Here is a 15211-nt window from a genome sequence, read left to right on the forward strand (position 1 = left end):
TCACTGAGGGACTCTGGAGAAAGACCTTGGGCTTAATCCACATGGCCATGCAAGGAGGTCATCTGCCCCATAGAGAACTGGGTGGCACCAGCTCTCACCTTGACAGCAGATGGCAGGAACTCATACCTGTTAGACCCTGAATGTGTCACCTAACATTCCTGAGGCTGGGATGATAATGTAGAAATAATGTTGGGCAAACAGTCTGTTTCCCAGCATATGCAAGGTGCTGGGGAAAGTAAGTAAATAGTCACTTTGCAAATAAGTATTTTGCTGGTAAAATCACTTGGTAAATCATGTGAAGAAGCAACCTGGCCCTGTCAGCACCAATATCAAAAGGTGAGGTCTTACCCTAGAAGAAAAGAATCTCAGAGAATGATTCCATTTCTTGAAGAAGGCAGGTTCTTCAAGGTTAATCTATTGACAATGGAATCAACGTGGTAGGAAAGATGAGAGAGGCAGAGAGGCATAGAAAGAGCAGAAGGAAAAGAAGAGAATGGTGGGGGGAGAGAAAGAGAAAGAAGAAACTGAGGAATAATAATACACCGAACATTTCCAGGGCACCAGGCACTGCTCTAAGTGCCTCATGGACATTGCCTCCGTTGACCCTTACAAAGCCCAATGAGGCCAAGACTCTTACTGTATCCATTCCAAAGACCGTTAATTTGAGGTACAGAGTATTTAAGTCATCTACCCAAGATGCGCATAGAGCCAGAACTTAAACCTCTTCACTCCAGCTCTAGACACCTGTCTCTTTGCTACCGTGCCATTCTACCTCTCGGAAAAGTGGAACATCAAGAAAATTCCCAATTTTTCCATCGTTTGACCAGAAGATAGACTGAGAAACCCGCTAGGCTCTCTACCCTTTGCCTGCTCATTCATGGCTCTAACCACCATTACTGGAAATCACAGCTTCCTGGTCTACCTCACACTCAACTTGTTCCTGGAGGGCAGAAATGCATCTTCCATCTGTGACTCAGGATCTGCCCCGGGTACCTCTGCAGGCATTCTCCCAGCTGACATCCACCACACCCTGAATACAGTGGTGCTGTCCTGGATCCGGAGGTCTTCAGATCCTACCAGCGCTTCTTTGCTGGGAGGCTGGTGTGTTTGGAATTGTCTTGTCATTCTGATGGAAGCCGCCAGCTTTTCCAGCTGCTCTGGGGAGTCATGGTTCAACAATGCCGCCTCCCCAGTGCTGATGCAGACTCTGTAATTGTTCAGGACAGTCCCAGTTTCGTGAAGATGACTTTTTCCCAATCAAAGCAATTTGCTAAGAGTCCCAGAGTTATAACTGTGCTTTGTTATATCAATAGAAATCATTTTATAGAGATAAATTCTCAAGTCAGAGAAAATCCTTTGTTGGCCCACAAATCTCTTCTTAGTCACCCTGCTAATAATCTTAAGGGAACCATGACCTCGAAAGCCAATAAAGAGATGGAAAGGATATAAGGGATATCTATAGTTTAAAACTAATTGGCCAAGGAGAGCCTGGGTGGCTCAGTCAGTTGAGCATCGGACTTCGGCTCAGGTCATGATCTCACAGTTCATGAGCTTGAGCCCCTCACTCTCTGCTGTCAGCACAGACCCTACTTCCGATCCTCGGTCTCCCTCTCTCTCTCTGCCCCTCCGCCACCCACTCATGTTCTCTCTCAAAAATAAACAAACATTAAAAATATTTTTTTAATGACTGGCCGAGTTTTTAATTTTTGAAGATGGATGATGGATACATGTTGTTTTATTATGCTAATTACTCTCCTTGGATGCATGTTTAAACTTCTCTTAATGAAAATTAAAGGAATATATTTTTTTAAAGTCAATAATGGGGTGCCTGGGTGGCTCAGTCAGTTAGGCGTCTGACTTTGGCTGACAACTCAGAGCCTGGAGCCTGCTTCGGATTCTGTGTCTCCCTCTCTCTCTGCCCCTCCGCAGCTCACGTTCATTCTCTCCTTAAAAAATAAATAAACATTAAAAAAAATTTTTAAGAGAAAATCAATAATAATGTGCGTATGTGTGTGCATGTATTTACACATCCAAATATACATAAACATATGGGGGGCAAACTGAAAAACACAATTTAAATGTTTTTATTTTTTAACTAAAGACATATTGTAAATAGGATTTAAAAAATAGAAAATTCCAATAAACAAAAAAGGAAGAAAAAAATCACCGCTGCCAGAAGTAACTACCTTGAATGTTCTAATGTGAAGTCTCTCCCAGACATTTCTCCATAAATACATATGTACATAAATGTGCGATTGTACGTACTGTTTTTAACCTGCTTTAACATTATGAATAACATTGTTCTAGTTTTCCATGCTTTTTATCATTGCTCGCACTGCACTTTACTGGAATTTGTCATTTCTTTATGACCTCAAAGCATTTTATAAAATGAATGAACCTCCTAGTCTTGGGCATCAGATGGATTCCAATTTTTCACTCTTATAAATAATCCCTTAATTGTCTCAATATTTTGAAACAGTGCCACTCATCTAAAAGAATAGAACTCAAAACACACAGTGGTCTGAAACCAGATGGAATCCACTCTTGACCTACATTTCATTCTTCTCTCTGGATTTTTTAAGATTTCTAGACTCCTTCTTTTCTGTCACAAAACCATGTTATGCATCCAAACATTCCCCTTCTTGATCTTCACTCCCTTCCTGGTGACTCATCTACCACTTTTTCTGAAATAACTTTCTCTTTCCCTTTTATTAAGTCCACTTCTGCTATATCCTCTTCTTTGCTTTCATCCACTCACCCTTCGTCCTATTGACTCATTCTATCCTTTGAAGCCTACTGTACAAAAGACACACGCAAAGCCCTGTGGGGATCAAAGGGTGAATGCACCACATTCAGAGCCCTAAAGAAATTCAAAATCTAATTGGAGATGCAAGGGATATGTACACAGTGGTATGCCGGTAAATTGGCTCTCTGTGGGGGGAAAAAAACCCTTGATGTATGGGTTTGACAATTTCCATGCTATGAAATATTCCTGCCATGGCCAAGCTACCAACATAATGCCAATGACCCCAGAAGTGAGAAGAGATTCCAATAAAGCAGCTCCAGGACAAAACTTCATGTGCTTGAAAGGCTAAAATATGTACCTATATGTACATATTGACACGTGCGTGCATATACATGTATATATGTTTGTATTTCAGCTTTTCAAACACATGTAGTCATGTATGTGATATAAATAACCAGGCAAAATAGCCAGAGCAGATACTTATGAGTAGGCAATCATGTGGCCATCATCTTCTTCATCATCAATAATATCCATTAAGCATTTACAATGTGTCCGGCCCTGTGTTCAATGTTTCATATGCATTACTTCACAACTCACTCCTAGGAAGAGATATCATTTCTACTGCCAATTTTGCAATTTCACCATTACAAACTTGGGGTCTTGATGAGGGAGATACTTTGCCTTTGGTCATTCAGGGCGGTTAGTGGTGAAGGCTAGATCCAGTCAAGGTCCATCTAATTACAGAACCCAAGCTCTGATGACTACTCTCTCCTACAGCATCATGCCAGGGAGTGAGACCTCAGGGCTGCCAAGGGAATCCCAAGAGGCAGACTGGCCGTGAGTCCACAGGGTCGGACTGGCATTCCCGCCCAGTCATATGACTCCATTGTGTCACCATCACACCTCTCCAATGCACAGTGAAGGCTGATTAATGACCTTCAATGTTGCCCTTCAGCTTCCTATATAATTCTCTCTTCATTTAGTTCTCTTTTCTTTCCTACCAGAAGCCTCCCTGGGTCTTCTTTCTTTTAACTATAGTTTTCTTGTGCTGATCTGTTTACATTTGTCTCTTCACCTGTTTTTATCTCTATCTCCTTATCAATGATCATTGATAATTCTTCAGGGAACTCGGAAGACCAAGAAGTTGTATAACTAAAAGGAATGAAGAGAGTGGAAAGCCCAGAGGGCTGGCCAGATTATGATGCATCAGCAAGGCAAGGTTGCCATTTGGAAGGAGCACACACTTGTATAAATGGGCAATTTGCAATGATTCGCCCATTCCTTAGCCCTGGGGATCTGAATCTAGTTCCACAGCAGAAAGACTTGAGAAAATTGGACAGAATCCAGCAGAACACCACAAAGATGACTAAAGAATTACAAAATGAGAGCAGTGATGGTAGGTTAACACAAACCAGGAGTCTTCTCCTGATGTAGGAGGCTGAAGAGACAATGAGAAATCATTTTCCACTGAAGGAAGGAATACGGAATTTCTTGAGTGAATTTCATGTGCTGGGCACCATGTCTAGCGTTTTATGTATATTATTTCACACAACTTACAGTAGCCCTCCAAAGCAGGCTGTAGTAATCTCCATGCTTTCCTATGGGTAATGTGGCATCTGTGGGGGTTGGGAACTCATTCCAGGACCAACGTGGACACATGGAGAGTCAGAAAGCAAACCCCGTGCTCATGGGCTCTGCAGTCCATAACTTTAACCCTTTAAAGACAGCCTCCTGTTGAGGTGCCAGGATTCTCGACAGTGACACTATTGTCATTTGGGACCAGAAAATTCTTTATTGTGGGGGCTGTCCTGTGCCCTATAAGACGTTTAGCAACACCCCTGGCCTCAGCCCATGAGAAGCTGGTAGTATCTCCAATCCTTGCAAGCTATGGCAACCAAAAATGTCTCTAGACCCAAACAAATCAAGACCCAGGGGACAAAATCAACTACGGTTAAAAACCTCTGAGGTAGAGGGAGTTCATACCATGTCGAGTGCCCCCTGTTCTCCATTTCCCCTAAGGATGTGTTTTTTAAGCACTATTTTGGCCAGAAATAGGTAAGAATGTACTGACCATGTAAGCTATTAACTTTGGTGCATCTCGCTTTACATGGTGGGTTTCCGGGAAGCTACAGAAGGGACAAGACAAACGGGAAGTTCTTTCCTTCTCAAAGATAATTTTTAAAGATTTTTATGTTTTATTTATTTTTCAGAGACAGTGTGTGAGCAAGGGAGAGGCAGAGGGGGGTGGGGGGACAGAGGATCCAAAGCGGGCTGTGTGCTGACAGCAGCAAGCCCAACATGGGACACAAACTCACAACTGTGAGATCATGATCTGAGCCAAAGTCAGATGCTCAACCTACTGAGCCACCCAGGTGCCCCTCAAAGATCATTTTAAAAGAGTGAACACTTATCAGGTGAGGCTGAGTTCTATTCCAAGTGCTTCACATGTATGGACCTATGGACCCATCTAATCCTCATCACAGCCTGCGGTGAATACTATGAGCATTCTCATTTTATAGATGGGGACACTGAGGCAAAAAGAGCTAAGGAAACTGCCCAGGGTCTCAACCCTAGTGAGTGCCATGGTTGAAACTTGAACCTGACAGAAGGCAGCCGGAACCTGTGCTCTTAACTCTTACCTGATCTTGCCTCTTACATGCATTAAGAGCCAACAATTTATTAGAGCAGCAAGAATGAGACATTGTGCCTGAAAATGATCATCGCCGGAATTGACCCTGCACAGAGAACCTCAAGACTTCCCTACAGCTCCCAGCACACACCCCTTCCAGCACGCAGCCAAAAAGAAAGCACCTGGTATGAGTCCTGATCCCTTGGGTGGTGGCTAGAGGTATCTGTAGAAGAGTCATGTACCTAAGCAGCTTCTGTGAAATGAAAATTCTGAGGTCTCCACCCCGGAGATTCTGATTCCATAGTTCTGGGGTCGATCCCAGGAAATCTGCATTTTAACAAGTTCCCAGGGCCCTAATGTTCTGATGGACTTGTTGAGAAATGAAGTCCTGGCATCTTGGGTCTAGGTCACCTTAAAAGCCTTTCTATGATCTAAATGTTTGTGTGCCCCCAAATTCCTACATTGAAATCCTAACCCCCAATGCAGTTGTATTAGGAAGTGAGGCCTTTGGGAGGTGCTTAGGTCATGAAGGTGGAGCCCCTATGAAAGGGATTAGTGTTGTTATAAAAGAGACCCCCCCCAACCTCCCCCCACCAAGCTCCTTCTGCCATGTGAGGACACAGTGAGAAGACACCAGCTATGAACCAGGAAGAGGGCTCTCACCAGAATACAGCCATGGTAGCACTTTTATCTCGGACTTCCCAGCCTCCATAACTGCGGGAAATAAACTTCCGCTGTTTATAAGCTCTCCAGTCTGTGGTATAAACTAAGGCAAGCCCCTAGCACCCAGGGGAGACAATAAATCAGCTTGATCCTAATTTCAGCAGGTGGCTTTTCTGAGAGAGATCGTGAGATCAGCAGGTGAGATCAGTGCTGCCTGCCATGGGGGTGCAAGAATGAGAGTAATAAGGATATGTTTACCATGTATTTGCTGACCCTGATCAAGGGCCAAGGTGAGCTTCATAGCCACTCCAGACTGCAGGATATTAGTCTTCTTGCAGCTTCTGGAAAGAGGTCTTACCATAATAAACTATACTTCTTCCTTCCATGAGACACTGACTATTATTAGCCTGCATCACACAACTGTTGTCACAGCAGTCATTAAGATGAAAGCAGGATTAAAAGCCTGAGTGTTATTGATGGCAACCATCCCAGATCTGCCTTTACGTTCTTCACGCCTTCCTCTTACAGCTCTCCCCGGAGGGCCCACAGACAACTCACTCTCCTACTGAGCATACGTTCAGAAGCTCAGCACCGGCGCCCGGGTGTCATGGGCGGTGAAAGAGACTTTCTGTTCTTCTTGCTCCTCTACAGGGACTCCCCCAGCCAGGGGGCCCAGACAGGGGGCAGTCAGTCCTCCACAGACCAAAGTAAGACAAATGCCACATGAAACCAGGAGCTGTGCACAGCTTGTGCACCTGTCTGCCCAACATCCAGCACACAGCTGAAGGGCCCAGTGCCTAAAAGGACTAATAAATATCTGTGATATGAATGAATGAATGAATGAATGAATGAATGAATGAATGAATTGGTATTGGGCCAATCTAGTGATAAGCAGGCTGCGAACAGCCTGTCCCCTAGATCCTCATGTATAGTGGCTGAGGAATCCCAAATGAGGATTTTCACCCATCTCACAGGATCCATGGAGATGTTGAAGGTCTGCCCGTGTACAACCGTGATTTCCTCTTTCACTACTGTTTGAGATTGTACCATTTTTATGGGGAACTAGGGAATTGGGTCAGACAGAAACATTTAAAACTGGTCTTATGGGGCACCTGGGTGGCCCAGTCAGTTAAGCATCCGACTTTGGCTCAGGTCATGATCTCATGGTTCGTGGGCTCGAGTCCCACACCAGGCTCTGTGCTGACAGCGCGGAGCCTGCTTCAGATAATGTGTCTCCCTCTCTCTCTGCCCCTTCCCTGCTCTCACTTTATCTCTCTCTCTGTCTCTCAAAAATAAATAAAAACATTAAAAAAAAACAACTGGCCCTGGTAGAAGTTCCATTCACATGATTACGTCCATAATCACTACCCTCCGAATGTCTGTAGCAATCCCATCCTGCCCTCCACTAACCATATGAGGTGTCCCTTCCCGGGCCAGCAGGGTGTCTCTGTCCCCTCCCCAACGTTCTGCCTTTCCCCATACTTCTCCATTCTCTACCCCCAGCTCTTGGCACACTTCAATAACAATAATAGCAAAAACTATAGCGAAATTCACCCCATGTACCCTCTAGGGCCATTTTCCATGGATTCCCTCATTCTGTCTTCCCAACCGCTCTAAGAAAGGAACTATTGTCAGCCCCATTTTACAGAAAACCAAAGTTGAGTTGGCCTTCTCCATGAAGCCTTCCCTGACTGCCCCTTGGATGACAGTCCTGCGCCTTCTTGTCACTTCCCACCCTTCTCGGGAGCCTACCATAGCCACCCCAGGTGCTGGCGTGTCATTCTTCGTCTGTATCTGAGCATGTCTAGAGTCTGATGTGTTCTCTCTGCAACCCCAGGCTGTCACAAGATTACCACAGACTAGGGGGTTTAAACAACAGAAAGTTATTTCCTCACAGTTCTGGGAGCTGGAAGTCTGAGGTCAAGGGGTCGGCAAGATTGGTCTCCCTTGAGGTCTTTCTCTTCAGTTTGTAGATGGCCATCTTCTCCTTCTGTCTTCACATGGTCTTTCCTCTGCGTGTATCTGTCCTAATCCCCTCTTTTTATCAGGACTCCAGTCATATTGGTTTTTTTAAGTTTTGTTTTTTTTAATGTTTATTTATATTTGAGAAAGAGAGCACAGCTGGGGAGGGACAAAGTTTTTTTTTTTTAATGTTTATTTATATTTGAGAGAGACAGAGCACAGCAGGGGAGGGACAGAGAGAGAAGGACATAGAATCTGAAGCAGGGTCCAGGCTCTAAGTCGTCAGCACAGAACCTGAAGTGGGGCTTGAACTCACGAGCCATGAGATCAGGACCTGAGCCAAGGCGGACGCCTAACCGACTGAGCCACCCAGGTGCTCCAGGACTCCAGTCATATGGAATTCAAACCTCATCGTACTTGAATTTTCTCTTTAAAGACCTTACCTCCAAATACAATCACATCCTGAGGTAGCGGGGATTAGGAGATCAACCCGTGAATTTGAATTAATTCAGCCCGCAATACATGTGAATCATGGTTCACGGTCCTTGGGGAAGAATCACATTTGTTACCTCATCAGGCTGTAGAGTCAGCCAGGGCCATAGGGGGAGCAGGTAGGATGATGATGATGATGATGATTACTATTACTATCATCTTCCCCACCTCAGCCCCCACTTCCCGGAGTGAAGGCTGCAGCCTTACTTTGGGAGCAATCAGGAGAGTGAGGGCCACGGCCCAGGCCTCCTGACTCCACGTCCTCTGCTCTTGGCGAGGAAAGGCGAGGGAACATGCCGTGGGCTGCATCTGTTTAGTTGACAAGTGGGGGAAAGCAGGCCTCCAAGACGGTTCTTCTCCCTGGGCAAGGTCTCTCCTGGCAGCCCCCACAGTCCCAGTGTGGTTCAGGGCCCCAACGCAGCCGGGTGGCCACTCCCAGCCACATCAGGAAACATCTCTTCACACCTGAGGAGAGGGTTACCTGGGGGCTGGGTGACCCAGCTCCACAAGGTGCCCCCAGGAGGCAGTCTTGTCTCCTTCCCCCCGACCACTGCACCCCACAGCACCCAACACTGCCCTTGAACTGAGCAGGCACTAGCTGCTGGACAGTCAGCCAGTCCCAGGACAAAGGAAGAAAGCACTGGAAGCCATCTCCACACCCAGATGGGCAGCTCAGAGTATCGGCAGGTCCACAGAGTTGTTTTTGACGAGAAAAGGCAGAGGAGAAAGAGATGGTTGAGGCACGGCCCCCACAGATCTCTTCCTTGGGTCACTCCTGTCTAGAACGTTCTTCCGTGACAGGGTTAGAGGCAGCAGGCCTCTACTCCCCACACTGAGGCCTGTGTTTGGGAGGCCAGAGACAGAAGCACAGTGATGGGGAGACGCTGGGGGCCCGGCCCTTCTGAAAGGTTTACTCCCCTTTGCTTTGGGCTCAGAAGGCCTACTTCTCAGCAGCTGGGACCCCTCTGAAGCTCCTCTTGGCACACGGGGCAAACATCTCCTTCCCCACCCAGCCCAGCGCGGTTTCTTCCAACAAATCAGGCCTTGGTGACTCTGCGTTTATGCCCTGACCTGTGATCGAAGCCTATTTTCTCTCCCTGGGCTGTGACCCTACTTCCCAGGACGCCGGCCATGTGTCTGTTGATTTTTCTCCTTCCTGTCTTCTCACATTTTCTCTGTCTTCCCCGTCTGCAAATGGCATTTCTCGGGGTGTGAGCGAGGCCCCAGACCACAGATACGTGTCCTGTCTCCGCAGGACCACGGCCCCATCTCATCAAAGGCCTGGGGTGCCTGTCCTCGCGGAAGAGAGAGACGCATCCCAGGAGTGAGGTCAGAGGAAAAGCTGTGCTCTTTCGTGGGGGCCTGCTACGGACGGTGGCTTTCTCCCTGCCCTGGACTATTTTCATTTCGGAAGGGCTACTTCTCCTCTCTGGGCCTAGGGAAACAAGGTAATATGGAACCACCGAGTGATTTTTAAACCCAGAGTGTCATGGCTTCAAATCCTACACCGTGATTTCTTTTTAAACTTTTTTAAGTTTAATTGTTTAATTATTTTGAGAGCCAGAAAGAGCATGAGTAGGCCAGAGGGAGAGAGAGAGGAGAATCTCAAGCAGGCACAGAGCCCGACTCGGGGCTCGAACTCACGGACGCGAGATCATGACCTGAGCCAAAGTCAAGAGTCGGGTGTTTAAATGACTGAGCCACCTGGGCGCCCCGGCCATGATTTCTTAGCCATCCTTAACCTTCCTCCTCAGGAAAGGAGGGACCCTACGTGAGGGAAGTGGGCACAGCACAGCCACCTAGGCTCTTGTCAGGATGAGGTGACAGGTCCGGTGCCCGGTGCCTTCCCACTCCATCCCACAGGGACCAAACCACTGGAACGAGAAGCACAGACGCTCACCCCGGGCCTGCCTCTCCCAGCGCGGGGCCACATCCCAGGCGAGCTGCCCGAGAAAGTAGGCCCCATGTCCTTCCACATCAACCTCTGAAGCCCTGGATTTCTGTTCACTGTTGAAGCCACACTGGTACGTTTTGTGTTCAACACGAAGATCCTCTTTTTAATAAGAAATGTAGACATACCAACTTATAAATACAAATTTTACCACGACTGAGGGTACTCCGTCCTGTGGGGATTTGAAAGAGGCAGAGTCTACAGGTCCCAGAAGTCCCCACCTGCTCCTGCTTGCAAAGACTAGACTCCCTTCCTTCTGCCGAGCCAGGAGGGAGACGCGGTGTGCTGCGGAGACGTGATGAAACTGGGGTTGTTATAGCTATTCCCCACCTCAAACGCCCCTCCCTCAACGCTCCCCTGCCCCTCCTTCCTTATGTCCCCTCCCCGCCAATGCATATCTCTAGGCACCTCTCCTGCATCACAGCCCTGAGGGCTTCCTGCTGGTGGACTGAGCCCCACCTTTGGAGTTCCGGTCCTCCAAGTTCAAATTCCAGCTCAGTTCCTTACTGGCTGTGCGACTGAGGGAAGTTGCTTAACCTCTCTGGGCCTCGGTAGCCTCATCTGCAAAACCAACGGGGCTGGTGGCAATCAATGGGGCTGGTGGCGGTCAATCAGCTCTTCTTTGGGCTGATGACAAGATTAAACAAGATCCTATTCCAAGGGTGCTGGTGCAGGGGAGGAGCTCAGCAGAGAGCCTGGCCCTTTGAGCACGGTGGTGCCCCAGGCAGGCATGTGGCGGTGCCCTCTGGATCCTCCTCTGCTGGGTCCCTCCTCGAGTGACCCTAAGGCAGAACTGGCTTAGGCTTGGCTCTAGGAGGGGCTGGGGAAGGGTGCCTGGTGTCAGCAGAAGGAGACTGGGAAATTAGCTACAGACATCAATTTGATGTGGCATTAAATCTCCTAACTTTAAAGGTAATGCTTGACGGGAATTTTAGGCAGCCATTATGGAAAATCTAGGAAGGACCAAGTAAAACAAATTTTTTTTTAATTTCATGATCAGGATTTGTTTCAGGATTTCATGATCGTCCCCATCTGGAGAGCAGCCCCTGGGGGTGAATTCTTTCTTCCCTGGCTTTGGAGGCTGACATTATAGGGTCATAAGCACAGAAAAATGATAGTACTGTTTCCCAATTTTATTGATGAAGGTATCTAGGCTCTAGATAAGTTGGCCGAAGTGGTAGAGGTCAAGGTCATACAGAAGAGCCACTTGCGTTATTTCTACTAACTGCTGATGGTTCCTCCCACCTCCAAACAGCCATGAATAAAAACAACACAAGTATTACCCCTGGACTTTTGAACAGTATTACCCTGTTCAAGTATACAAATACCCAAATATTACCCTGGGCTTTACTCTTTGCGAAGCACTTTCAAGACAGTTATTTCTTCCTGTCCTTCAAACCGCCCTTTGCGATAAGTGGAAAGGCTACCATTGTGCCCATTTCTACAGATGAGGGTACAGTCGCGTAGATGGAGGCAGGGTGAAGGGTGACTCAGGGTTTCCCCCTCTAAACTCTACCCGTCGCCTTCTCTGATGGCCCTGGGCCACCCCAAAGAGCCCAGGCAGGGAAAGAAGTAAAGTAAGTGAAATGGATCGAACAAGAGTCAAGAGAGAAGCGCGGAAGGAAAATCCAGAGTGAGGACAGCAGAAAACGCATCTCTGCCCACAATTCCTTCTCCAGCAAGGTTGTCCACAGTGAGGTCTCCACGCCAATGATCACAACAGATTCTGAGCCACCTGCTTCCAGAAAAGTAAGGGAACCCGGGCCCCTCCCCCCAGGACCAAATGTGCAGCCGCACAGCCCTCCCCCAGATGATTTATTATGGGTCAGAACCCTAACCAACTCAGAACTGTGGGTGATTTCAGCACCTCGCTCCCAGCCGCCTTTGTCGTGCCGGAGCAAGTCACTTGAAATAACAATCTCAGGGCGTGTTTCTCCCACCCCGACTCCCGGGTGTCCTCAAAGTTCATGTTGTGTACCAGACAGCACACTTGGTCTCCTCGTGGACGCTCCTGACTCTGACATCGCCTAGGACTCTGCCAGGACCCATGTCCCGCTCACGCTGAGAGAAGGCCAGGCACACAGAGGGTGGTCAGCAGGTGTCAGCTGCCGGCACCAACCCAGGGAGCAATGGCTTTGTTCATGCAAACAGTAGTCACCCTTTGAACCCTCATGGGTGCCAGACATTCAGCTAAGTGCTTTCTAGTGTATTCTTTCAGCAGCAAGGGACAGAAACTATTGTAGATTGATTGGTTCAGGTGCTCGAGGGGTGGTCCCCCCAGAACTAGCCCAAGACCATAAACAGTGAAAGACGCCATCAGCCATGTGTGCACACGCTCATGCTCTCTCTCTCTCTCTCCCTCTCTCCCTCTGTCCCTTCATCTCTTTCTCTATATCTCTGGATATGTGTCTCTGTCTCTCTCTCTCCGTGTGTGTCTGTTTCTCTCTCTTACTTTCACTTCGTCTATCTCTGTGTCTCTATCCCTCCCTCCCAGTCGGTCTCTATTTCTTTTTTTTTTTTTAACTTTTTTTTTAATGTTTTATTTATTTCTAGGAGAGAGAGAGACAGCATGAGCAGGGGAGGGTCAGAGAGAGAGGGAGTCACAGACTGAAACAGGCTCCAGGCTCTGAGCTGGCAGTCAGCACAGAGCCCGATGCAGGGCTCGAGCCCACGAACCGCGGGATCATGACCTAAGCGAAAGTCGGATGCTTAACCGACTAAGCCACCCAGGCGCCCCAATCGGTCTCTATTTCTATCTCTCTCTTTTCTCTCTCCCTCCCTCTCTCGTATTCTCAGAAGTATTTATGCTATGTGGGTGTTTCCACAGAGTTTTCACGACAGAGTTCTCATCTGGGATCTCCATCAGACACCATCTGCTTCTAGAACTGTGTGCAAACAATAACATCCGAAGCTCGGAAAAAGAGGGGACATAAGACATTTTTATTTGTTCTGACCTAAAAAGCCATATGATCCAGAATGTGTGAGAGAAGGGCCGAAAAGGGAAGGAGAAACAGATGGTCAGGCCTGGTCACAGCCCACCAGGAGCCTCTCAGACCCAAATATTGTGGCACAAGAGTACATAAAAGAAGCCCCTAGAAAGTTCCTCATGCCCAACCGTGCATCTTTCTGAGGCGCCGCATGCCTTGCCCATCGAAGAACATGCCAGCCTGGGCTGAAATCCTGGCTCTACAGCTTTCTGCTGGGTGACCTTGACATAATTACCTAACTTCTCTGAACCCCAGTCCCCTCCACTGTAAAACAGGACTACTAATTCCCACGGTGGAGGACTGTTGTGAGCATTAAATCCACAGAAAGCCGTCACACAGTGTTGGGCACGTCACAAGGGCCCTAAACAGTGGCGCCTGCGTTTGATGAGCTGGTGGTGGTGCAGGCGGTGACATTAGTGACAGGTGCTGGTGGTGGTCATGTCAGAGGCAGTGGTGGCGCTAAGGATGGCAGAGCTGGATGCGGTGGCGGGGGTGGGGCTGGGGGTGCCGTGGGTGAAGGGAGAGGAAGGAAGAGAATGTGGGTGGAAGGATCCTGGAGGCGGTCTGTTGGCCCCTCTACTCTCTACACCCCTCCTAGAACATTAGAAAGTCCAGGCATGTGAGCCAGTGCCCCTGCCTTTCAGTTGCACTCTCCCTAAGAAACTTCCAGAATCACCACTCAGCATTCCTGTCCCCTCAGCCTCATTCCCTGAGTAACTGGGGATGTGGCACCTCACCCTGCAAACACTGAGCCAGGCTCCAGGCGAGGCCCTGGGAGTACCAGCCGAGTACTGACACATGCGTTCTCTCGTTCTCTCTCGCCTGGCTCCGACCCTGTCCTGTCCGTGTTCCGCCCCCCAAGCTGCCCCCCTTCGCAGCTCCCCTTGCTTTTCTCCCACCCCCTCTTTCTGCTCAGAAGACCTGATCTCTTGGTTCCTGTTGGACTGCACACCTTGGCTAGACAAACCAAAACGAACAGCAAAAATACCAACTTTCTCCTCAATGCAACCCAAGAACTTCCTCCTGCCTGGCCCCACAGTCACCCCGAGGAGACCCCTCGACAGTCAGAGAACAAACTCGAAACACCGAGGTGAGCCTCTTAACTGCACAGCCACGTCGCATTTAGAACAGAAGCGTCAGGAATTGAGCGCCAAACTCTGAAAGATAACAGTGACCCAGCGTCCATTTCGCCCTTAAGTAGTGGGAAGCTCTTTAAAGACAGAGAGACGCCATCCCATCAAGTTGTACAAAAAACCACATTGTTCTGGAGACTCCAGCGAGTGTGATGCCAGGAGAGGAAACAGCAGGCCCAGAACCGGAGGCTAAGGTTCAGGTCCTGGCTCCTTAGTAGCAAATCACGAGGTCTCCCCCAGCCCCAATTTCCACACCTGCAAAAGTGAGATAAACATGAGCCTGGCCTCCGTGAGAGTGAAGGGTTCGGTTTGTAAACATAAAGGGCTGTGCAGAGATGAGACTATTTTTTTATTCTTCTGAAGCACTGGAGCATCTTTCTAGAACAGCCAAACTTTCACCCTTCAGGGCAGAGCTATGGCTCCCAGCTGCCCCCAGAGCAATGCCTGAGAGCCTGTCTCATTCTGTTTTCAAGCCCCTTCCTGAAAACCTAATTTGTAATAAGCCCACGATGGACTCCCCCGGAAGAGGGTTGGGGCAGGCCCGCACACCGCCTTAAATTCTGGCCTGTGATCGAGTGTTATTAACCAAGGCCTCCAGCACATTGAGATTAGCGGGCCAGCAAACATTTTGCAGGGTAGCTCCTATGT

The sequence above is a fragment of the Crocuta crocuta genome, unplaced genomic scaffold (assembly GCF_008692635.1).
Source record: "Crocuta crocuta isolate KB4526 unplaced genomic scaffold, BGI_CrCroc_1.0 scaffold7, whole genome shotgun sequence".
In the NCBI taxonomy this organism is placed as follows: domain Eukaryota; kingdom Metazoa; phylum Chordata; class Mammalia; order Carnivora; family Hyaenidae; genus Crocuta; species Crocuta crocuta.